The sequence below is a fragment of the Harpia harpyja genome, chromosome 4 (genome assembly GCF_026419915.1).
Source record: "Harpia harpyja isolate bHarHar1 chromosome 4, bHarHar1 primary haplotype, whole genome shotgun sequence".
Lineage (NCBI taxonomy): Eukaryota > Metazoa > Chordata > Aves > Accipitriformes > Accipitridae > Harpia > Harpia harpyja.
In genome coordinates this window covers 66143029-66168500 of record NC_068943.1, presented here as the reverse complement: position 1 = coordinate 66168500, position 25472 = coordinate 66143029, and the positions used below count along the sequence as shown (strand labels likewise).

The window sequence follows — 25472 nt, the reverse complement described above, 5'->3', positions numbered from 1 at the left end:
TTTAAAAGAGGAGCACTGTCTCTCTCTCCAGCCCCCAGCAGGCGCATCCCACCCAGCCCACCCCCTTTAGCCTCACACTCCCCTTCTCCTCTTCCCCTCTGGAATCTGGAAAATGCTGCCCACCCTCACCAGGATTTGTCCTTGGATAATTACTTCATCCCAGTCACCTTGAGCTCTCATACCACTGAGTGCTCTCTCTCTGCTGAGTTTTGTACCTTTATTTTCATACCAAGAAAAAAAGATTTAGGGTGAACAGGAAAGTTTTGGCAACAACTGTCATCACGTTATCAGCCCAGTGCTAGTGATGAATAGTTCTGGAGCAAAGAAAATGCCATAGGAAGCTCTACTTCATTGGGACAAAAATACAAGGGCAGATCTGAGAGCTTCCTTCATCGCTGACTCGGAAGGAGAAAAATAAGGAAAAGCCCTAATCAAAATATCAACTCTCAGTTGCCTGCAACTGTGAATTGACTTGACAGAAAAAACTCTAGGCCCCTATCCTGCATGTGGCTGCACACAATTGTGGGGTCTGCCTGTCCCAGCTCTTTGCAGGGCAGAGAACAGTAGGGAAGTTTCTTACAAGCACCCCTGATTTTAACACGCTTGGTAAGAAAAGCCTAACAGAACACCTCTGAAGAGTAGAGGGTTTCAGCTCCTGACTCAGGACAACATTTCTGAAAGTTCCTAAATTAGGCCAGAAATAAAATCCATTATACAAAAAGCAGTGTAGCTATTTGGGACAGTGATATACTTTCAGTTATAAAGGCTGACAGAGATGCATTGTGCATTGGGAAGGATACAGAAAACATTACATAAAATGTGGATTTGAGGAAATAGAAATGAAAACTTCGTGACTTCCAGCTGCTAGATCTTTTCAGACCTATCTGAAATGCACAACTGTACTACTTGTGAATAAGTGGAGGTGCACTGTTAATGTAATATTGCACTTATTACAGAACTTCCTTCTTGCACAGGTAAACCTGCCTTAGATCAAGCTCCTATTCTGACAGCCAGGTTTCACCAGATTGATATATGTGAAGGCAGGGTTCTTATATTTATTATGCAATTTGGATTCAGTATCTCCCTCACTTTTTAAGGGTGTTCCATTTTTTGCATTGGTGATCCCCACCTAAATAAAAGTGGTCACAGCTCCTGTTGTTTGTATGCTTCTAGTTTATTCTCTGCATTGTCCCACAAAGATAGAGCAATTGTATCTGCTTTTGTCTGAGCTAAATTGTACCAAAAGCCACATGTTTTCTGTGTGTTCCTGAAGCCCAGCCAGCTCCTGCAGACAACCTAAACTCAGTCAGAGTTTGTATTGTCTACGCTTCACACCCTTCCTTGCTATAAGGTAGTCCCACCACCCTAGCTTTGGTGATGGATCTCTGAGCCATCTTGACTGCCCAACCAGGAGGGCTGATGGGATAGATGGAGCCAGGCATAGCATGTCAGGTCCCAGCACACAGCAGTTAGTGTATCCCCAAATGTGTCCTTGCACATTTACATGCAGGTCTTACCCAGTGTTTTCCCCAAGGGCATAGCAACTGAATCATCTCAGAGCTCACAGTAAGCAAACAGATGGTCAGCAAGAATATGATACATGATGATATCTGTGCGTAAAAGTATGCATATTTGAATGTGTGTGCATGCCTCCTTGGAGCGAGGATATAGAGTTTCACTGCCTTTTCTAGGGTTCTGGGAAGTTGTTTTCAGCTTGAATTTAGTGTCAAATAAATCTGGTTTATAGGTCACTTGTGATAGCTTGTGACCGAGTTGCACAGCACTGTGAAGCAGATAACATCGCATACTATATCTTCAAGAATTCCTGATGCAAAAATAAGGAAAACATTTCAGTTCCGTTGATCTTGTGTTTTGAAGCTCTTGCAACTGAGAAACTTGCTAAAATAAATGAAATGCTGCATAAAGCACCTGACACAAGTGAATTATGCTAATAGAATGGGTATGTGTAGCTCACCATAGATGTATGTCTCATGGTTCTTGTTTACACCTCAGCATCTCATTCACACATTCTTGAGAGAAGGATCAATCAAAAGTGGGGTGCTAAATAACATGCCTTTAGTTAACTAGATTTCAGAAGTTTCTATGAGTCCAAAAAAACCAGGGAAGATGCACATTGTATGGAATTTCTTTTTCAAAGTTAAAAAGATCCTGCCCTCCAGGTCTCTCTGCTTTCTCCCCAGTCCTTGCCTCTCTTTCCTCAATATTTCTCTCTTTCCCACTGCTTCCTTTCAATGACCACCATGCATTCAAGCTTCTTACCCACCAAGTGACTTGCCATTTCATCAGCTCCTTCTAAACCAGCTCACCATCTTCTGGGAGACGTTTTGAAAAGCTCTGCAGAACCTTCTTGCTGAATTTTCTTGTCAAAAAGCATCATGTTGCTGCCTAAGCAATAACAGGAATGTTTTGCTGTGGGAAAGTGATGTGAGAGGACAGGCGTAAGAGAAGAAGAAGGAAGCATGCACTTTTTCAGCAGGACATGTGAGCCAATCTAACAGCTCCCCGTTTCCAGCAGTGCCTTCACAATCTAAGTCTTTCCCCTGTATTTGCAGACCAGGTACCACACTCAGGCTCACAGACCCCTCTCAGAGCTCTCTTCACCAGGCTGCGCGTCTGGTGAATAGATGCAGAGAAAGGGAAATTTGGCTATGCCTGAGGCCCTACTTTTTGCCTCAACTTCCTTATGCCTAGATCTGACCTTCAGTACCTTTTCTCACTGTAGCTTATTCACCCAAGCTAAAAGAACCAGAGCTTTTGCCAAAGACTTTGTCTCTTTGAAGCTCTGTAGTCAAGAGTCATTTTCAGGGACATGTGACAATCTTTTCCAAACAGATCAGAATTTAACATTTTAGGATCTGTCACCTGAATCGGAAAAGCAAGGCTTCTGTATTTTCTTTTCAGACCAAAATGCCATGATTCCAATTTTCCTGCTATACTCTGCAGCAGAGACCTCATTGCTGGTTCTGCAGTTATGATGTTTTCATATATGCTGCCTCTATTTTTGTAAGTCAACAATGTTAATGACTAGTCATTGGTTTTGCTATATCTCAAAGTAATGCCCTCTTAAAGCAACAATTTCAGATCAGTCCTTCATGCTCACTCCAATGTGCCAATGTCAACTGATCTGATCCTCCTGTTCCAAGAAGAAAACTTACTCCTCCAGTCTTAGAAGATCACAGTACTACAGAGTATAAGCAAACTGTCATATATGGGGGGGGGGGGGAGGCACAGATGCTGTCTGTATTTTCCACAGACTCTCATGCAGTTTCCCTGGACTCGCCTCCTCCTTCCTTTTCTTCCTTCATTCTACAGGCTTCTCCAGACTTTTTATCTGAGGTAAGTGATTGTCAGTTTATTCAAGGCACTTATCATATTTGCAAGAACTAGTACAGACCTCTCACATATTTGGTCTAGGTGTGATAAGAACATTTGCTCTTTATACATTAGCCCTACTTAAAACCTGTCAAAGACACCAAGTGGTCCTGCAATCTATCAGCTATTCTGCAGTGCAAGTGAAGCTGGGTGGTTAGTTTCATCAGCCCTTTAAGACCAGATATCACCATTGCTGCCCCAAAACAGCCACAGTTCGGAGAGGTCGGCAAGATACATATATCATATGACATGATCTGACCTGTAGAAAAGCAGCTTTGTGCCCCTCCATCAGTAGAAGGTGTCCTGAAGACAGCAGAGGTAAGCACTCTAGGTGGAAGCTGCAGCGCTTCAGGCTACATCTGTACCAGTAAAATAAACAGTGCTGGGCAGGCTTAGGCACTGAGTCTCGATCATCTCCACTGTTAAATTTCTAGAATGGTTTTGACCCTGGCCAACTTGCACTCACCCAAGCAATCTCCAGGAAGACTTCCTGAGCTAGCACAGGCCAGGGACTCTTCCCATCAGAGTGCTGGCTCCAACCACCTCGCTCACACAGGGTAGAAGTGTTTAATTGTGTGGATGAGGGCAGTTCAGTGCCAGGTGACTTCAGTGGCAGAGAGCTGGACATGTTTGATTTACTAATATAGATGTAGCCTCTCTGTCTAACAACTTCCTGTGAAGTTGAAAGCGGAAACTTCTGAAGGAGCCCAGTGGGTTCCCATGGCCCGGATTGCCCCTCTGCTGGCTCTGAAAAGCCAGATTCTGAATTCTCTGCTGAAGTCTTCAATAGCATTGAATAATAAAGGGGTTGAGAAGCTACAAAGCAGACACAATTCTCCAACCTCCAGATTATCAGCCCCAGATCCATATGCAGAGGGAAAAATGTATATGCTTGGGTTTCCTTTAACAGATTATGCAGTCTACTCACTCACATTTATCACATGGGCTAATGTAAGATTTACTGTCCATAATTAATCAACCTTAGGCAAGAATATTTAGCACTTCTACTCCATTTTTCATTTTCAAAGTGCTTTTCAAACACTACCTAATTAAACATCAGGAACAATTATTTCCAAGCTACTTTACAGGCACTTTCAAAAAAATGAAATAAGCACATTTTAGCATGTGTATGAGGAATCTTTTTAAACCAAAACAGCTCTATTTGCAACCTGCTGAAGGAATGAAAGCAGTAATAGGACAGAGATTTCCAAACAGACCAAAGTAGCAGCCAGTTAGTTCTGTCCCTATGCACACAAAAGCCACTTAAGCAGCTTCATTTTTAAAACTTCTATTTCACGTTTTCATTTTGTCTCTGAGAGGACACTTTATTATTAAAGAACTGCAGAACCAGGATGAGGAGGAATTGCTTCTTTGCAGCAGACAGATGCCACCAATGGGCCTGGGGTTGTGATTCACATGCTCGGCAGTAACTCATAAGGTCTCACTTGTAAGTCTCACCTCATCTCTTTCACAGAGGTAGCAGAACGAGCTGTGTGTTCACACAGCGGTAGTGTCTTCACCAGCAAGGTCAATCCAAGGCATGGTATTTGCTCACTGAAAAACTGTTCCAATTCCTTCCCTCATGACTAGAAATACAGTCAGCACTGGCAATTTTTGACTGCCTGTAAGGAAAAAGCTGGGTGTGGTGGACCATGCCCATCCTCCCAGCTTTTCAGGAGGTGGGTGGGTGCGTGCCCGCGAGCCTGGGGCTGCAGTGTGCTCGGCCAGCCAGGTTTCCACACGGTGTCTGGCGTCAGTCTGATGATCCCAGCAAGCTCAGGTCAGCAGGTTGCCTAGGGAGGGGTGAACCCACCTGGGTCAGAAACAGAGCAGCTCAGTTTCTGGCAGCACAGTCCCATTTACCTAGGGGCATGTACTGAAACTGTTGGTGATTTAAATCAATAGGCCAGTTGACCACAGATTTTAATCGAGAGTGGACACACAGCCCCTCCTGTCCTCTCTGCTACAGAGACAACACAGAGGTAAGGAGCAGATTACAGAGGTGATATGTTAAGTCTGACAGGTATCGTGAGTCAGGGTTGTCAGAGCTTAACAGCAAGTTCTCATTTGTGCCAGAATCCTTCTCACCTTAATAGTGAAAATAGGATTAACACCGCATAAATAAGCAAACAAGGAAGAATGTGTTCCTTAGGACAGAAAGTGTGATATTTTCTCTGATGAGATAAATGAAATTAAGAAGCAAAATATTCTTCATTAAACATTAAGAGTTTATGGATCTGCCAACATGGCCTCGTGCAGTTCTGGGCAGAGATACCTAAGAGAGCTCTAAATAAGCCAGCTCCACTACTGGAAGCAGCATAGCCAGACAAATATGGCATTGCGCACCAGCTCATTAGCCCTGCTGCAAAGTCAGCTATATTAACTCAGATAGTGCATCACACTAATGTTGCTTCACTTCTTCTGGGGCCCAGGAGGGTTCATTCAGCATGGGTAACTCAGTGCAGCACTTACATGAGCTCTCCAGGTACACATCAAGGCAGGGGACAGCAACCTTTCAAGGATGGTGTGTACCAGATGGTATTTTTCTTTCCCAGATTAGAGGTTAAACATGCTGGTAAGAACGCCGTGGAATCCATGAGAGGCTGCCTCTTACAGAAACAATATGCTACCATTTTCTATCATCATTAAATTGCATCTGTACAAAGCAGAAGCTCCCGCTGCTCTCAGAATGAGCCAGAAGGTGGGAGCCACCAACGTCTCTCTCCAGATGGCACAGCCCCAAAACCAGCTCTGTGCTAGCCCTACTGGTGTTTTTAGACATTGACCTCCATGCTGCTACTGGTTTCAGTGCCCCAGACTGTGAACAGGCTGTAAGAGTCACAGGGATGCAAAAAAGTTCTGCAAGACTGAAACTTAAGGCTACGGCTTTTCTGCACATATCCCTGAATGCTGTGCTTGGGCATAGCTGCCTTACACACAAATTACAGAATGTGTTCTGGCTTAGAAGTAAGCAAACCTATCTTCAGTTCACAATGAAATAATTCAAGTGTCTTTCATAAGAGTGCTAAAAATTGGGCTTTGGATTAGGTTGTTGACCTACATGCCTTAGCTCCCTGGCTGTGAAATGGGAAGAGTCTTTCCAGCAGGGACATTGCCGAGAGAATTTCATTCCTGCTTATAAAATACTACCACAGTGAAGTGATAATAAGAGATATAGACATGTTAGTTCTACTAAATGATTTAAAATATTCAGAATAGGGAAAATGGTCCCAGCCTTCCTTTTGCTTGTACTAGTGTAAATGGAAGCAACTGTCTTGAACACAACACACTGTATATAAAACTTAATTGAAATCAGTCTCTGTGTCTTTCTATGCACTTAAAATGGATAATGGAAATTTTTCTGATCCTACTCATAGCTAAGCTACAATGACCTTATATCTGAGGACCCATTTATGGAGCCTTTTTGTTTTAAACTTTAGCTGGTTTCAAGGCTTACACAAAGACCTTGGATGTTTTGATTTATTTATCTCAGTATACCCCTTGGGTAGAGCAACTTGGAGGATGCACGAGTCCGAGCTTGAAAATAATGCCATAAAATAATTTCTGAAACTGTTTTAGAAGGCAAAGCAGCAGATATTTTAACGCTTAGTCATAATTATGCAGAAACAAGAGACAAAACAAATTGCATCTACCTGGGTGCAGCGAAGGTTTCTAGTTTATGTTTGCCACATATCCCCACATGTATTTTTACCCTCCTTACAAACATAACTATTTCAGGAACACTACATAGTGTAGACACAGCTAAAGGCTACACTTCATTGATCACAGCTGATTCTGTTATGATGCTTTTCCCTCTAAGGTGGAAGCTGCTCAGCTCAGCACCGCTCGGAAGGGACATGATGACCGAAAGAGTGCGTTCCCAGTGCCCTGCAAATGTCAAGTGTAATGTGTTAGTTAAGCCACCAGACTACATCAGGCTTCAGTGATGACTGAATCCTAGCTTTGAAAGCTATATTATTTCAGACAGAAATAAAAAAACGGAAAGGACAGGCAATTCTAACTTTTCCATTCCTAATACTTTATGTTTTCCAAAAACTTTGACAACAAAATAATTTTCCTGGATTTGTTTATAAACAAGCCTGAGGGACTGAGGGGGGTCATTTCATACCACCGTGTGAAAGCAGGGTAAAGAGGCCCTAAGCCAGAATGCTCCAATATCAAGCCAGTAGCTATGCCTCTAATCACTTCAGAAATCTGTTTTCCCATAAGTAAACCTGTCAGCATCCCTCCACCTATGGGTCTATGTCAGAAAACAGACAATAGGACAGGGGCACCTCAGGCTGGATCAGTATGGCAGCTGTTATGTCCTCCTTCCAAGTGGATAGAAAAGTCAAACTTCCTTTTTCTTTTGATTTGACAAGTTAGATGATGCCTGAGGTCCAAAATGAGACTGAACAGATCATTTTTTCTACATTCACTTGCACTCCAGCATAGGTTTCACAGGCAATATTCTTACAGGAAAGCCAGTCAGATATTAACACTTTGTACAGTTTGACTTCTGAAACAACAAGTTTAAGATTGAGTACTGCGTAATCCTGATTCTAGCCCTGATAGCTCCCCCTCATAGCAGTGATTGAAAGAGACTGAAATTAAGTGAGTGTGAATGCAAACAGCAAAGTGACAACTGTAGTGGTACCATTCCTGATTAGATACCTGATGAAACACTGAAGGTAGTGGGCCAAGCAATGCCATACATTACTAAGTAACTCCCCAGGCTTTCCCACAAATCATAGTACTAGTTTGTATTTCTGGCAGTTTACAAGATATCATACTATAAATGGCCACTAGTGAAATATACAAGTCAAATATACAATCCCTGCATCAAGGAGGCTAGGATACTTATCATCTGCCATGAATTCTGGACTAGTCAGTATTTGCTTCAGAGCTACTTAACAGCTGTCCATTACTGCATGTCACATTTTGTTACTCTGCACCTAAAGAATCATACTCTGATTAAGAAGGCTAGAAAAATAAGTTGTTATTATGAGAGACCTAAAGGATCCTGTTCACATCATGAAGCAATGGTTTTGAACTTTCCAAAGCAGTTGACATATAAATCTTCCAACAGGTATAGGAATTCCATTGAAAAAGAGTAACAAGAATGCAAGCAGCACATAGGCATCCAAGAAGACAGAAACTCGTTACACTGCCCTTTCAAATAGCCAACTGTGGTTGATTTGGGTTTTGTATTTGTTTTAATTTTATGACTAGCTGTTTATTTGTTTCCCAAATTCCAAGTCAAAATCTGAAGAAATAAGAGGAAAATGATAAATATTAAACCATTAACACTTACGGAAATGCAGTCAGCTTTCCAAATTCACACAAGTTTCTCAAGCTTCAGCTTTGAGTGGATTCCTGTAGGTCAATTATTGACTGGGGGTGGGTGGGGAAGAGGAGAGGAAAAAAAAAAAAACAAGGAAAAAAGAAAAGAGAGAAAGGAAAGAACAAAGAGAGAAACATAAAGTAAAAAAAAACCTCCTTCTCTAGCAGAGGCTGCTGCAGTAGTATGGCATGGAAAGACTAATGGGGACAGCTGAACCATTGCATGAGATTGTTCTGAAATTAAAAATAATGTGTATTTTGTTTAACACTTTCCATGTTATTTTTCCCTTATGTTTAAAAAAAAGGAAAAAAAAAAGAAAAAGAAAAAGAAAAAGAAATAAAAATAAAAATAAAAATAGGAAGAAAAATTCCAGCTGAGATGGAACCTACAGAGCCCCTTGAGCAATTTGAATAATTATAGACTCAGATAAATTGTAGTTAAACCATTTGTTTCAAATGTGTTACAACCAATAACTAAACCAGCAACAGCCTTTCAGTATAAGAGATCTGTTGCTGGCTTCAGGATAAAGTACAATGAGCTGCAGATAGTCATTGGCCAGCCATACAGCCATACACTATGTAATGAAAAAAACCTTTCCGCCATAAAGGCTGTGATTTCCACATTTCAGATACCAGCAAAAAAAATCATATGCATTTGCTTGCCATATGTACTCAGAAAACAGTAAAGGTATTTTCCTGAAATGACAAAGGCATACTTGGTCTTTTTCTGTTATATTCTTTGATTTCCAGAATGAGAGTTGCCTCAGTAATAAACTAGTCCTCATTCTTAAGAGACTATAAAGCAGAGACAGGAAGAAGTCTTATTTTTGTGTTAACAATATCCAGGACATCCTTCACATTCTTGTTTAAAATTTTGCCTCCTGACCTATTCTTACTGAATTTGCACCAGTTGGTGACAGCAGCTACCATCCCAAATGTTTGAGCCTTTGCCTTTTCCACAGATGTAAGTGGTGATATAAGGCAAAGGTTCGTCTTGAGGGTACCATGGGAATTATTGTGAAGTTTGTTTTATCATTCTTATATGGACAAGACTCCTGTAAAAATCCATGATTTTGCACTGATCTCAGTGCCATGAGATTTCTCTGTCCAGCTAGGTCCTACAGGGCTCAGTGCAGCTCAGTTTTGCCACAGGGTCTGCCAAACACACCTCTTAGGGAAGGATAGGGAAAGGAGACATGAGGATTTGATCCACTCGAGGGCTGGGAAGAGGCTTGCATGTGCCAAATGCGCTAAGGACACCAAATTGCATAATTTGGTTAAGCTTAAGGAGACTGGGGGAAAACAACGGTACTTCAGTCAAGCTTGTACACCATGTAGTGGCTCCCTGTGCTACAAACAAACCACAGGTATGTTATAGAAGTCACATTGCCACAGTTACAAGATGAGCCACAGGTGATCTTCCAACAGTAGTCCCACTTACCTTTGCCACTCACAAGGACAGTGTCCTCACAAGGACACAAGTCATTTATTTTCTTTCTGTGACTCCTTTGCATACACAAACAGAAGTGTGCACACAGCTAACGCATCTAACCAGCATGTTCAACCCTTTCTCACTGCACATGCAGTCAATTCGGTATTCGCCTGTGGCTGCCAGGATCATAGCTGAAGTTTGGCTGCCCTTCCTGAAGTCCTGCTGCTTTGGACGTCTCCACTGTAGTATGTAAAAGACAGCTAGGGCAAGGGAACAGATGCTTCTGCAAGGTCCTTTTTTCTAGTGAAATGGAAGTGTTGCACTAGTAAATAGGTACCTGTGAGAGCACACTGAAATTGGGACAAAGGTAAAATGCATTTATTTTGAATTTCATAGTGAAATTTCTTCTTCTTTGAGGAAAAAAGAATGATTGGGTAAAAATTAAACAGGAACTAATAAAATTAAGAGATTGGGAAACATGATGGAGGATCTAGTTCAATAGAAGTAGAATGTGCCAGTACAGGAAAAATTTAAACTCCATGCATAGGTTGATGGCTTCTACTGACATCTCAGATTGGACATTTTTATGTCAGTGAGGAACTCTGTTTTGTTTTCAGTAGTGATCAGAACAGCAAAACAACTGCTTGAACTGCTTGACTGTAAAAGATGGGTGTTGGAGAAGTCTTGTGAGACTAGAGAAAAGCAAAACAGCCTCAGTTCCAGGGCTGGGGGAAAGGAGGCTGAACCAGATGATCATAGCTCTTCCCATCTTTATTCCTCTCCTGGAAAGATGGAAGACATCCTTACATGCAAAAATGGCAGCAGACCCATGACCTCTAAGTAATGGAACATTCTGTGACTTTTGCCACAATCTTGAAATGAAGCTGTCAACAATGAGGCATGGAGAGATTTGCAAAATTTGTAAAAAAAAAAAAAAAAAAGCAACAAAACCATAGTAGAAAGAAGGAGAAGTTGTGATGTATTTGAGTTTGAACAGGTTCAAATTTCTTGTGCAGTAGAAGAAGGCTGAGAAGTTTATCGACATCTCAATAGGAATATCCAAGCCTCTAAGATGCTAGGAATAACTGAGCTGCTAACAACAGTGCGAACCAGAAGGCAGCTTTGGGTGGGAGCTGGACTGGCGCACGGGGCTTTGCCTCCCCTCACCTGAGAGACTGCCGTGTCTCCACAGTACCTCAGCAACTGCAAAACTCAGAGACACTAAAGGGAGTAGACATCCATTTGTACACACTTGGTATAGCTAGTGAAAATAACTTCTGGAATTAATTTTCTGCACAGATTTCCCTTGCTCACACTATGCAGGCTTTCACTTGTGCCTTTTTCCCAGGATATACCTAAGGATGATGAGGAAAAGTGCAGTTTATATTATCAGCCTTAAAGCTCTAGTTTACCATGGCAATTCCTCACCTGTTTAAAAGCATCTAATTTTGGACCCAGGCCCAAGTCATTATGTTCAGATCTATATACTATTTATTACCAATAAGATCTATATGCCACTACTATCAATATGATATTGACATATTGGAGGAGCCCAGAAGCTGGACTTTCTGAGAGATATTTTTGACTCTGCTAAAGAGAATCATTTAAGATGACGAGTGTGTAGTATGGTTAAGAAAAGCATAAGGAAGGAAGGATAAGGAGCAGCAAAACCTGAAGTTTCTTTAATTTTAGGATATGGGGTACAACAAAATGTAGAGTAGATAAACAGAAGACCAGTGGAAAGAAATAGCATGCCTGTCAATGAAACGTAGTTAAATTACAGGCTAATCTCAGAAAGCCTAGACAAAAGTATGTAATCCTCCTGAATAAGGATCTGAAACAGAGTAAGAATCAATGGCAGCAGCCAGAACAGGTGATTAAACAGACCTCTTCGGTCCTCAACTTCTATGACTGCATGAATATCTTATAATGTTATTAACTGACGGAACTGCCTCATCGTCAGTCCTGAGCATTCCTATTGGGTACACCAGACAGGATGAAGCAGAATAATACTGACAAAAATCACATACCATAGGCACCTCTGAACGCTCTGTGGGAAGGGAGGAAAAAGTAACAGCTGAGACATCACTGATTATGAACTGAATCTTAGGCATCAGACCAATACACATCTCTCAGCAAGAAATAGACAGCAGAGGCAGAAAAGAAAATAGAAATTAGAGTCAGTGAAAAAGAAAAAGATGGCCCACTATCACGCTCCTAAGTGAAATTTTCTTCTCTAAAAGGGATATCATCCTAGTGATGAATGAGGTATTAAAATAGAGATTTGATAGTTTTCCAATGTTTTGTCCAATTCACTTTTAATTATTTGAGCTACTTTTTCTTTTGTGAACCTGTTCTTCTCTACCTTCATAGGGCATTTCTACTCATACCCAGCCAGTATTTTCCACTGTGCTTACTTTCATCCTGATATTTCCAGTGATAGCTCTCTGAAAACCCCTAAATAATATGTCTGTCCTTGCTGTTCACAATCTTAAAGTGTTTATTCATCATGATTTGAGATTTAAGTTGGACAAGCTAGATAAATTTGATTCTTTTAATCTTCTGTCATAAACCAATTCTTCTTGTCTCTTCATGATGCTCCATCTTTGATTTATCTGCATTTTCACTGACATTATGAGGTTTCCAGAAAACAGTGCATGATTCTATGTATGCTTCTACCCATGCCAAAAGTTGTATGGGGTCTCTGAATAAAGCTGAACACTACAAAAGAACACTGCTGCCTTTCAAGAGGGGGCTACGACAAGGTCCTCTTCTCCTCCAAAAGTCAAAATTTCAATTACTTCCCACGTTTCCAAAGCATAAAAAATATTGCACTCTACTGCAATAATTTATGAGACTTTTGAGCTTCACTGATGGCGCTGACTTGTTTCCCAAGTGTTGGATTTGATACTTCTTCTCCTACATCCAGCAGGTGGTTGCCATATAAGGACAACTTACTAATTAAGGGTAAATCTCCACAAAATTTTCACAGTCTTGTTAGAAACTGGGCCCCTTCCTCACTGGGCAGACGGAATTTTTAGGCAGAGCAGTACGTAGGACTTTCTAATGTTCAATAAATGGAGTGAGCTGGGGCAGAGGCTCCCGCTTCCTCTGTAGACAGCTCTGACTCTTTTTTGAAAACCTTCCTCTGCATCGTGTACCTAGAAAAAATTCTCTAACACCTGCTTGGCTTTAAATATGTGAATAGAGTAGTGACTCTGATGGGAAGATCAGATGCTTACACATGAGTATGTTTTAAAGTGTTTTGTTAAGTCAGCCTAAGGACAAAGGAAACAGTTCAGAAAGCGCATCAACAGTAGAGAGCCATTGCCTATAACCTGAAATGAACTCAAAACATTTTAGCTTGGCTATTTATTTACTTTAATATTCACACATAACTGTAATTCCTGCAGTGAGAATTACTGCAATGATGTGATATGCAAGAACAGTCTCATGATACTTTCTGCACTTGTAAAAGTAGAAATCTCACAAGGGAATTTGATCTTGAAAGATTTTTAGCCTGATTTCTAAACGAAAATGCTTTGTTGTGCTTTTGGATTAGCTTCAAAAATTTTTGATACCTCCTTCTGAGGTTCACCAACCAGTGCTAATGCAACGATCACAGTTTCAGTTTTAAGCGTTTACTAAAAAAGAAAAAGAAGAGGACAGAAGACTTTCCTCGGGGGTGGGGACAACAGCAAATCCACTGATTCACCAGCATCAGTTAGTTTGCATCAAGGAAAACCGAATATTTTTCCTGTTGCCCTTAATTTCTCAGCCACCACTGCCATTTCCCTACCACTCCCCATCAGTTTCACACTGAGGATGTGTTATGAGGCTGAGTGGAGACATGCAAATCATGCACACCTCCCTGGAAAAATGCTTGGCAAATCTGGCTTTTCAGTTTTGCATTCACTTGCCAAAAAATATTCCCTCATCCCCCAAGCCTTCCCTCTGCCATGCCTAATTTAATTTCAAAAGTCAGAAGCTTAACAGGGACATAAGCTTCCTAAACATGCTGTCATCTAACAACGAATGTGAATTAAAAGCTTATAATTATGATTTTCTTTAGGTGCAGAAAAGACTGTGCAATCTTCTAGATACTATTGTCCACAAGCGCTAATACAATGACAGGTTTCACATGGCTGGTGGGGATTTTTTCTCCCCAAAAAACAGATATCAGGGTTTTTCACAACCCTGCCTTGCCAACAAGACATGAGGCTTTTGTCTCTGATGCCAGCGGTTCTGAGTTGTATAAATATTCCACATTTCAGTGCAACAAGAAGCTGAATGACTCTGTAGAGAGCTCAGGGCAAATGAGAGTTACTGACCTGCTATTTCTATAACTGTGTTATTTTATCTTTCAAAGGGGACTTGCATACACTGAATTTTCAGGTTTTAAGTAAAAATAAATCACTCACTTTGAAAGACATCCCCTCTGCACCTTCCTTTTCTTCAAGTCCTTAGGACCTTAAGGACACACAAGAGTGTGAATACATCTTTGCACGTTTGGGAGAGAAAAAGGGAAATGATAGAGATATCATTCATTTTAACCACTAATTTTGAAACAGCTGTTGAGACCAGACTATCTTCTTAAGCACGACTATTTTGTGCGTTTTTTTAACTCGGGTGACGAATTCTTGCTTAAAGTGAGACTTAAGTATTTGCCCATAGCCCACAGTAAATACTTTTTTTTGTCTTTTTGTACTCCTATGATGACTGGCCTTCTTTCCCCTTCAGTAATCACTGTCTAAAAAAAGAAAACCTCCAGGCGCACTTCACTTCTGTCCCTTCCCCCTGGCAGAATGCCCAGCCCCAGTATGATGCTTTTAAACCCTTCCCCCCACAGACACAAGGTTTCCACCACATGATTATCCTGCCCAGCGGAGGGGGGGGAGGCAGGGCTGGGCGATATGATACCGTTCAAGCAGAGATAGACGGAGACAGCTCTTTAGAGCACCTAACGCTTTCCGTTCTGTATGTGTGCACGTATCCTTACGCGTAGGCACAGAGGCACACGTACCCGTGCGAGAGAAACCTTCGGATGTAACGCATTTCATCGTTGTCTTGGTTAAGAGGACTCTGCCACGAGGAAAACATAATGAATATACAATGAGTTCAGATTGCCAGGCAGCCTAAAGTGCATGTGTATGTGTCATGTGCACATACAAGTGTGCTGGTTTAATGAAAATTCAGCAGTAGTTCCACCAGGCTGAGAATAACAGCCAAAAAAAAAAAAAAAAAAGAGAGCCTTTCTATTGTTGTGCAATGGGCAAGCTCTCAGATAATCACTGTAGATGTGATATAACATTTTTCACACAAGGAAGCTACTGGGAATTGTGATGATGCAGGACAACTCGGGATCCTATTCTGGATAAACAGGGCTATCATCATCTTAAACAGTGCTGCAGATAGGTGACCAGCAGACAAAGGCTGCATTATTCAAGGCATTTGGATGGAAAAATTAAACTCGGATTTACTGTGAGGAATCCTTTCAGTGCTGTAGCTTTATCAGTCACCCAGAGAATCAATATGTTTTGCTATATCACTTTTACTGCTGCAGTAAGGCAAAGATCTTTTGTGATAAACTGTACTTTATTTTTTTCATTCTTATTCTCCAAGTGAGCAGTCCACACAGGTCATTCAAAGCTAAGTGTCTTGCTTGCTTCCTTGCAGCCCAGTTCTAGTTTTCTGGGTATTAGCTCAAAGAAATTGTCCAGAAAAGCTAAGACTATGTTCTCCTTGAGCTGGTGGTAATAGCATAAAACAATTGAGTGTGATACCTTTATTCTAACTTGCTCATAGCACAGTTTCAATAGAGACCAAAATAAATATAGAGACAAGTGTATCTAACTAGAATTAAGATAACCTGTGAAATGTCACTAGATGAGAAGGTATCGTTCTGTTGTTTATCCGGGGAAACACTGAGGCTGTGCTCAATGACACCAAACATTCAAAAGCAGCACTGGCTTAAACTGTCCCTCCCCCCTGCTCCCAGCTGCTTGTTCCTGTTTCCATCACCACAGCCATTTGCAGGGTTGCACCGTGAACAAAATAGGGAAACTGATCCAATTAAAAAAAAACCACCAAACCCAAACCAAAAACCAAACAATAAAACAATAGAGATAGGAGCAGAGAGACAAAATCAACTGCTGAGGCCAGAACTGCCACTAATTATTTTTTATCATCAAATCACAGTCTTAGGCTACAATTCCATGTGACTTTTAGATGCTGTGTAAGATACTGTCATGCTACACAATGGGTCCCCTTCCACAAACAACTACAACCCCTCCATTTGTGCCACCTCAGCTGTTTGTATGGTTGTACTCTAAGCTGTATCTGAGAAAGGATCTTCCTTGAAAGGTTGGGGGTTTAAGGGTATATTTTTCCTGGAAAGAGGGTGGTGGGTTTATTTTTTAAGTAGATGATTTGGGATGCCTGGTTGAGTGTGCGGCTGTGCCAGTGAAAGGAGTATCTGCTGATGGGGGGAAGGAAAGCGAGCAGTGTGCTGGGGACAAGGTAAGAGAAAGACCTGCCACCGGTGGAAGCTTCCTGAGCATCCCCAGCCCCAACATGCAGTTTCACACACACAAATTCAGCTGCAGGCACTGCGCTCACCCTGAAGTTCAATGCAACCGTTTCACTGCTCAGGCGAGCCAAGCCCTTATGAGACCTTTTACACAGGCAAATCTACTCTTGAATTCAATTCCCACCTATATTAAGACAAGATCAATAGCAAAACTAAGGCTTGAACTTCAGGAGAGCTGGGATACTGCTTGATACCGCTTGATGCTGTATAAGGACAGCATTTCCCGAAACTTGGGGCTGAGCCAGGTAGCGAACCAGGTGAAAAACCTGAGCACATCTTTTGCATTTGGAGCTGCCTGCATTCAGACAATTAGCTTGTGTTAGGTAAGGATAGAAAGCTAAATGTTGACACTGCACTCAGTCAATCAAATCTTGCAGCTAAATAAGAAGGATGCCTTGGGCAAGACCTAGTCAACCCAGATTTCAAGACTGTGTAAATACTCTAATCCTGTTTATCTGCTACCTCTCTCAGGGAAAAGCAAATCCTCAGTGGACTCTCAAAGCCCCTCTTCTGTTTGTTAGAGTTACATGTGGCCAGTTAAGGAACACAGAGCCACTTCTGTGGCCAGTCACCAACAGCTTGAGTCCCAAATATCAAACGCTTGCAGCAAGCTGCTTGCAAAAGGGTATGAGAGAGGAGACTGTGGCAGGTAATTTTAATAATGAATGCATTTGGGGGGGGGGGCAAGAAGGTCTGCTCTCACACATCCCAAGCACAAAGAAAAAAATAAATTCCCTGTGTCAGTGACCAGAGGGCCCAAAGACGGTGTTAAAAAGCATTTAACGCTAGTTGGAGATCCCATTCCCTCTAAAGCAGATGTAAAACAGCCAGATTACAATTACAGGGACTCAGATGTCCACAGAAGCATCTAGTCACAAGCAGCACCCATGATCCTCACTGTATTTATGTAAACATAGAGTTTTTCATTATAACTACTACTGCTATTGCAGATCCTAAGCAACTGTGTGGAACAGCATTGACTTAGAGAAAGGAGGGGCTGTGAAATTAAGACCAGCAACAAAATGACCCACGTACTAGTAAAATGCAAAAAAGCTGGACCCTTTTGCAAGAGAATTGCATTTAAAATGTGAAATAAAGGTTGTCCCTCATCTGCAGTAAAATTTCGTTCTTGTAGCCTGCCTGCCATGAAGCACCCTGCACTGGGCTGGGGGAGTGAGCCAACAGCTCTCCTCTGGTGGGAAGGAGTGCAGGTTTAGCAGCCCTTCAGGCAAGGAGGGAAGGGAGACAGGAGGCCGAGAAATTCAAGCCAGTTCCTTTCAGTTCAAAATCCCAAGCATTGTCCCCCTCTTCCATAACAAACACTGCTTGTAGCTGCTCCAGTAAAATGCAGATGTCAAATATCCTCTTTTTTTCTTCCAGGACTCGAAAGGGTCCGGCAAACCAGTGTAACACTACCCTGTTTTAGATTGTGCAAAGTATGTTTACCAAGGCTGAAAGGAATTTAGTACGTACTCCCTCCCCCAGGATCTGCAGGGCTTGAGAAGGGCTGAACCAGGCAGGAGAAGAACTAGAGAATTATGAAAAAGAACTACGAAGCAAGGAATTTTGTTTAACTTATGCCCTTTTATTTATTCTTTAATGCCGGGACTAAAGCACACAAGACACAGCAAAAGCACATTTTTTATTTAAATTAGTTCCCTGGATAGATTGCCATTGCTGTTTTAAAAACACTTGATTTTGTTAAAATTCTACACCCTCAACCCAAAAGGTACAGGCAGGGAATAGATTTCCCTTTTAACCAGTAGTATGGGGGGGGGCAGTTTTATTTTTTTTTTAAACGCAAACAATTTAAGCTATTTGATTAATGCCACAGCCACAAACAGCAACCAAAAGGTGCCGTGAAGTGAGTCAGGGGTGCCAACAAATAGCCAGGAGCAAGAGATAGGAAATGTGTGATTCACAGTCTCCATAGACCAGATGAATCTCCCCTCAGAAGTGCTTGTCTCCATCAATTATAGATGGAGCCTGGCCAATCAGCCAAGCTTAGACACCTGACTCTTTGCTGTCTGGCAGCTGGAAGCAGTAGTGGAGGGTAAGTGATAGTTTTAGGAGGCATTTCAAAATTTTACACACCTAAGGAACACAGCAATTCAGATAAAGACATTCTACATGGTGCAAGGCCTTGATCTCACAAGGCATCGTGTCCTTCAAAGTAGTCAGGGAACTGAGCGTCCAGAAAATGTTCTGCATCTCTGCAAAATCAAATCCTAAATCTCAACAGTGAAAAAAAAAGAAAATCTGAATTTACAGCCACGCCAAAATTGTTCTTAACTTAATACAAACTTCACAGATGCAAACTCACATTTTTTGCATGGGGAGGGTTAATTCCTGACAGACTGGAATACTATGTTCTGTGTTGTATAAATTTGACTACACATTTGAGCATGATTATGACTGATTTATCAGATGAGCTACTTCTGCTGCAGCTGAAAGAGAATTTGTTCTACAGTCAGACACTATCACTTTGTGTTTGACTATACTGGTGGCAGGGTGCTAAGACATGAACCGTGTTTGCTTGCAGGTGGTCATACTGTTTTTACTACTGGGCCTGCTTGTTACAATGCGATTCAGCCTAGAAGTTCTTCTGTGGAGAGAAATAGGCTCTTCCATCTGCCTTATTTTAGACACCTAAACCCGAGATGAATCACTTCCTGAAAGTGTCTGTGTCTCTCCATGGAATGTACAGAGTGTCTTGGACAAGGGTTACATACATAAGTCAGAAGAAAAAAATCCTTTCTCTAACATTGCTTTTTCCTGTTGTGGCAATCATGAACACTCCATCTAAATATTTGCATTTATGCAATAACTACAAATTGCTATAACTCATATTACAAACCCATCACAGTTCCCCCAAGTGAATCATCATCATCTCAAGATTAATTTCTGCACCCAAGTCTAGTGGTAATTTGTGCTTTAGCCAAGCAAGACCTTTATCATATTCTCACCAGACTCCTTTCTGCAGGTGCACGTTTACCAGCCATAGTTAGTGAGCATCATATATTTAACTATGGAGGAATAAATAATGCATAAAAAGCCTTTTTGTGAATACTCAAGCCACATTTTCAACAGATTTACATAAAGTCACATTCACCTTGTCCTTCCTTCTTCACTTTCAATGTAACATGCATGAAATACTCAAGGGAAGCAGAATTTGAGGTTATACACTGAAATTCCCTCAGATCTTAATTTTGCTGCCTGCTGCAGTTACAGGAATAACGCTGTTGTGAGTTATCTTCATCCAACCTAGAAAACAGAAACAATACCGTGTATATGAAGAATCACGGTTGGCAGACCCAAATAAAACACAACACAAGTCACAGACCTTTAAATATGATCAGCTTGAGTCATTTCAGGCCAGCAGGCCCACGAATTACATGCCCAAAAAGTACTTAGCCCAGCAGGACAATAATGTTAGTTGGGATCCCAAGATTCTCTCACCATCTACGAAACACAAATGACAACAACAGCCAGAAGGATGGGAAATTTTGCTGGCAGGTATTCTGTTAATGAAAACCAAGGCATATTATGGGTACAAATTATTTGCTCAGTGGTATTTATAGACTAACACTTTGAGGATCTCCAAAGTCCCCTCATTTTTGAAAATAAAAGCACTTTGTTTCCTTTTAAGTCAATGAACGTTTTCTGGCTCACTATATTACCTTTTAATCTGAAAACTTTTTTCCCAGCCATCACAGCCTAAATGTGCAAAGACAGAAAACAAGTGACTCTTTCGCAATGGTCCTAGAACAACAAACAAAAAACATGAACCAGGGGAGGTTGCCACCTCAGTAATAACCATGTGCAACCTTTTGTTCTGTTAATAATAGTCAAACATGTAAAACCTGTCAAAAAAAAAGCTGAAGGTCTCTTCTCTGAGACACTCTGAGGTCTTGGAGGTTTGTACTCTTTCTGTTTCAGCATGACATGCATTGTCTTTTTGGCACTGTGATTATCTTTGCCTCATTGTCTGCCTCAGGAAAAGATATCATTTACGGTGCCAGGTGCCACCTTTGTGACTCTTTAGGTATCAGATAACCTACGTAATGCTGGCTCTCCAGATGTTGAGAAATTTGGACTTCGCTGCCATGTGGGACCTTCATGGCAATGCATCCACTGTCAGAAAGGATTTTTTTTTCCCTTCCCCTCTCATAGTAGATAAGCTTTATAGAAAAACATGCAAGTAAGACATGAGGCAGGCAAAAGTAGCACAATCGCTACTGCACTGCTACTGTTCTTTTTTCCTCTCCCTCTCTCCAGAGATCCCCTGCCTTAGTTTTTCTCCATCATTGCACTAGATTTATTGCTCCAGTAAATTTCTGCAAAAGGAGAAAAAGAAGGTACTTGAAGACCCTGGGGACTACCAGCACGGATCCCCTGGCCCCTCAGCCCTGCATCGCAACAAAAGCATTCCAGAGGGCTCAACTGTTTCGCCAGCCCTAAGCCAGAGAAACTGGGATGAGCAATGGAGGGGGTGGGGGACAGACGAGAAGGAAGAGGCTGCGTGTTTGGAAGAGCAAGATGGAAGAATCCTCTGGAAAGAGATGGGAAGCAGGGCTGGGGATATTCCTGGCCCCAAGGGACATGTGGATAACAGGAGGAGGAGCAAAGGAGGAGTGAGGCAAAGGCTCACATCACTGCTAGTGAACAGTGCGCCCATAAGAGGCCTGCTCACCTTCAGGGAATGAAATGGTGATGCCCTGTCTGTTACATCTTTTGTCTGACTTTGAATTCAAGTGAAACATTATCTCTCTCTTTTCAGATATTATTTAGTTTGGCTGTGTGCTGTAGTGGAATATAGTGCATGACTGCTTTACCTCTTTCACTATAGTAATTTGCACACTGAAAGAAGGAGAGGTGTAGCGATCCTGTGAGATGGGCCATGGAAATGTCATACCATGTTCAAAACTTTACTTAGCACCACTGCGTGCTTCATTTAAAATCTGACAATCCCCATTCTCACATTGCACTTCATTTAGATCTGACATTCCAGTTACCTGGAGCAAGTGCTTTGATGAAGAGAAACTTGGAGGGTAATCCACCAGGACACATTAAACTGTTACAAATCATAAAACATCTGCACCCAATGGCAAGCTATAAAGCTGAATGGATAAAGCTATTAAATGCATAGCATTGCTGGGCTGAATTCTTCCCCCTGTGAGCACACTCAGCCGGTTCACACACAAAAGTTTTTCCCATGATTGTATCATGAGCAGCTCATATGATTATAATTTCCAGTAAGGAACATTGCTAGCAAGAGCTGAGTTAGGACAAATTTGCATGCTTCTGGTGAACACAAAACAGAGAGCATATAAGATTCCTCCAGTATTTACTGAGCATATGATATGAGATGTCTTTTCCCATCACATCTGCTATACATCTTTATAAAATGATGAAAACACCAAGACTGAGCTAAAATGAAATAATATTCAAGGAGAATGGAAAAAGCCACCAATGCAAGAAAACTGTGTATTTCAGAAAGCCATGGTACTTCTGAGTATCAACGCTTTTTATTCCATTCCTACTTCTGTGCACAGAAATGAATAAGGGAGAAGTGGTGACACCCAGTTCCAGCTCTGCTCTGAAGCTCAGCAGAGCCACCAGCGACCTGCCTGACCTCAAGAAAAGCTCCTACACATACCCTGGTTAGCAAAGACCAGGCAGAACACAGCATGAAAGGGTCCTGCCCTCTTTGTATCCAATAACTGTTACTGTCTTTGCTGGCTGAGACTAGAGGTTTGTGTAGGTTTCTGTGTAACAGCCTTACACAGACCTAAGGTCACCCACCCAAGTATGATTCCTAGGAACCATATTTAGTTTTTAGTGCTCAGGAGCTGAAAGCAGTCCTCAAAGGGGAAGGAGCAGAGGTATTATCTCTATGGTCTCACAGAGTCCTGCTGATTTTGTCCAAGAGAGGTGACATTGTCTTCGATCCACTCATCTCTTCCTAGCACTGCCACCCAACACAGAATCTACTCAGTAGAAACCACACTCATTAAAATCTGTAATAATCTCTTTCTGGTCCAACAACCACCACCACTTCCTTATTTTCCATCTATTGACTGCCATTTTCAACACAAGAAACAACTTCTTGTGGGTTCACAGAGTCCAGTCTAGATAAGAATCAGGATTTCTGCTTCATTGATACGTTCACCATTTTCTTCCACTCAGAAGTAGAATGAAGAAGAAATACATTTCTTGCCAGACAGATTCTCCAAACAAAATCCTGGTCAGTCAACTGAAATTCTGTTTCTGTAAATCAAAATTCCTTCCACCTTTACCAGTGACAAATTCTTGACACTGAAGATTAATTTCCTCTACAAAACTTCGCACTTATTACAAGGTAGCATTTTCCAAAAGTAAAATGTTAAACTGAAAAATGGCCATCCTACTACACCTACCATATTTCTGGGTAATCTTGTCTACAAAAATTAACTTAGCTACCACCTCTAGCCTGGGTAATTGCTTAAGCAAACATTCATTCAGTTACTATCTCTGAATCGGCAACTGACAAAGCTGTCTTTTTGCTATATGTCTATCTTCTTTAGATCAAGCAGAAATCCAAGGCTCAAGTTCACTCAAGCAGTTTCTTTCATGCATACTGGACCACCATTTTGTCTGTATGAGATACTTACACTTTGGATTTTCATCTACCACTCAGACCACCCCTTAGGTTTTCATTTGCAGGGTATATTTAAATTTTGCAGATTCTAGCTGCATACCATCTCCAGGGCAAGTTTTACACTGCAGACATCTGCTCACACAGGTAAAACAAGTACGTGAGATGATAGATAGATTGTGTGACAGTATTCCTATACTGAAAGCAGTATAGGAATTTAAACAGTATAACATTTCCTAAAGACAGTATTCCCATATTCCTGTCTTTCATTCCTTCCCATACCACCACTAGTGGTATTCATTAAAATGTACATTAAATTCATTACAATGTACATAATAAATGTACATAAATGTACATAAAATTCATTAAAATTTCAAATAAGCATCTTCATGTTTTCTCTCATGTTTTCCTTTCTGTTTGGAAGAAGTTTCTAGTTAACAAATACATTTCTTTAAACTATTTAAAATTCTTTCTTAGTAACCTCTCTTGCCAATCAGTCTGCAGAAAGATTTGGCAATGGTTTAGGTACCGGTGTGATGAAGCCACTGTCTGTTGTACAGACCTGCCTTACTGCTTCTTTAGATTCCTCTATTTGTCTCTAGCGATTTGCTTTCACTTACTTATACTGTAGGCTTTTTGCAGCAAGTCTTCCCTTGGGGTCTTAGTCACACTGCAAGGCAGCTGGTACTGCTCCTGAAAAAAGAATTATTATTTGAATAGAGAAGAGAATCAGAACCATTGTATCTGGATATTCCAACACAGCATCACTCTTTTCACAAAGACCCATGATCTCAAGCAATGTTTCTCACACTCCTGTAATACCATGCAAGCATGATGAAACATTTGTCCTTTGAGCATGGCACAAACTAACTATTCACTTATGAAAGCCCACTCTCTTGGAATGAACATATTTTGGAGAGTCACAGATAGTGTCATTCACTGTTAACCCTCCAAGAAAGGAATGCATAGTATGTGTTGCAATGAAGGCATGAGCTTCAGTTACTCTGGGAGCCACAGCAAGAAAGTTCTTCAAATAAAAATAACTTGAACATGCATACCATAAATTTTAAAAAGTATTTACATCATGTCTATGAAAAATACCTGCATTTTTTCTAAGATAAAAAAAATTACATTATTATTATTAAAAAGATACACAATTTTTTCTATTGCCAGGTCCATCTGATGATACCTGTGCAGTAATTCTAGGCTAGAGAGATATTAGTATATTTTGATTGGTTTCAAATGATTGTCCAGACCTAAAGAAGAATATTACACATAAATCACTCATCCAAAATCAAAAGGTAAGGAACTTGCAGAAAAAAAATGTTGGCATTTGGAATACTTACTTTCCTTAATAGTAATATTGTTTTCATAAGATTTCCCTGTTCTATGTACACCTGTCAGACATTTGTCATTTTGTGTAAGGATTATTCTTTTGTACATCAACTTAGGGTGGCATCACAGATCTCTGCAACATATATCTCACTGGAACTTCTATAGCTTAAATTTTCTCAGCAGGTTGGAATAATATATCCATCATCCCTGAACTTTGATAGCATTTTGCCTAAAAATTGCCTAAGTATACCATATCATTTTAGGGAATAGCATGATTTTACCAGTCTGGAAATCATTTCAAATATTTCTATTTGAGTATCTGCCAGACAGGGCTAATTTTATTATACAGTAATCTGGAAAGATGCATTAGGCTCTATTTTACCTTTCTCCCAAGCCATTGTATAGTTTAAAGGTATGTTATAAGAAGCATTCCTGTACGTTTTCTATTACCTTTTTCTGCAAAAACAGTAGCCCTCCTTGTAAAACCATCTATTAAAATTATTTTAATGAAATCATGTACCCAGCCTGAACAATGGCTTTACTGGCAAAACTTGACAAAAGAAGTGTGATCTGCTATTCTATTAAAGGAAACGGGGTCCATTTTCATGTTCTAGGACCAATGTGATTTTAGCTTCAGCAGACCATTGCTTCAGTTTACTGAAATGTAAAAGGAGATGAGGTAAACCATCCATTCTAGTGGCTGTGAGTGAATTAAATTTAGCAGCATGTAAAATGTCAGTTTT

The 25472-nt window shown here is 40.9% G+C and overlaps 1 long non-coding RNA gene across 1 annotated transcript; it reads right to left on the bottom strand.

Moving 5' to 3' along the window:
* Window positions 1-18590: 18590 nt before the first annotated feature.
* Window positions 18591-24156, bottom strand: LOC128141308 (uncharacterized). The gene is made up of 3 exons (XR_008234952.1): window positions 24015-24156; window positions 20217-20278; window positions 18591-20021 (listed from the first exon to the last, which is right to left on the bottom strand). It is a non-coding gene; the product is annotated as an uncharacterized LOC128141308 (long non-coding RNA).
* Between the last annotated feature and the right edge of the window lie 1316 nt (window positions 24157-25472).